The following is a 781-nucleotide window of genomic DNA, read 5'->3' as shown; positions in this document are numbered from 1 at the left end:
CCCATAGTATGTACCTTGGTTTGGCTAGGTTCTCAGTTCTGAGGCAGGGATTCTTACAGAACCCTTCCACCGCGGGGCCCAGCATACGGCTGGATGTCCTGAAGCAAACCAGAGAGGCTTGACGAAGGGATTCATGCTGTGCCCTCAGGAGGTCACAGAGAGAAGGAGGAGGGTGTGTCTCATGAGGGTCCACACGCCAACACATCAGGAGTCAGACTGCCTGGTATCCAATCCTGGCTCCCACACCTCACAACTCCTGACGCTGGGCAAGTCGCCAAACCCGTTTGTGGTTGGTTTCCTCACCCGTAAAAAGGGGAACCCTCACAGAACCTCAAAGGAAAATTGTGAGGTTCAGGGGAAATACTGTATGTAAAGCTTCCATTACAGCTCATGGTCCAAGGTGAGTGCTCGCCCTTGTCATTATCAAGCCCAGAGTCCCCTAATCACATAACTGCACGGGCTGTTCTCTTCTGGATACGTCCTTCTGCTTAGGGAAATTTGATTCCTCCTGAGGGGCGGTGCAGGGTCAGGTGAGCGGCTAAGGATGCGGAGGTTCCGGGTCTCCGTCACTCCTTGCTGTGTGGCCTTATGGGAGTCATTTCCAGTCTCCCAATCAGTCCTACTGTACAAGGGGACTGTATTGTTTGGTAGAGAGCGGGGCGCGTTCTACCAAACCCACCGGCCGCTCATAGAAAGTCCGCCACCCCTCCACCACCTCCACCACCTCCACCACCTCCACCACCTCCACCACCTTCACCACCTCCACCACCTTCACCACCTT

The sequence above is a fragment of the Galeopterus variegatus genome, unplaced genomic scaffold (assembly GCF_000696425.1).
Source record: "Galeopterus variegatus unplaced genomic scaffold, G_variegatus-3.0.2 Scaffold3, whole genome shotgun sequence".
NCBI lineage: Eukaryota > Metazoa > Chordata > Mammalia > Dermoptera > Cynocephalidae > Galeopterus > Galeopterus variegatus.
The sequence above is the reverse complement of the archived record's forward strand: the minus strand, read 5'-3'. Positions refer to the sequence as shown.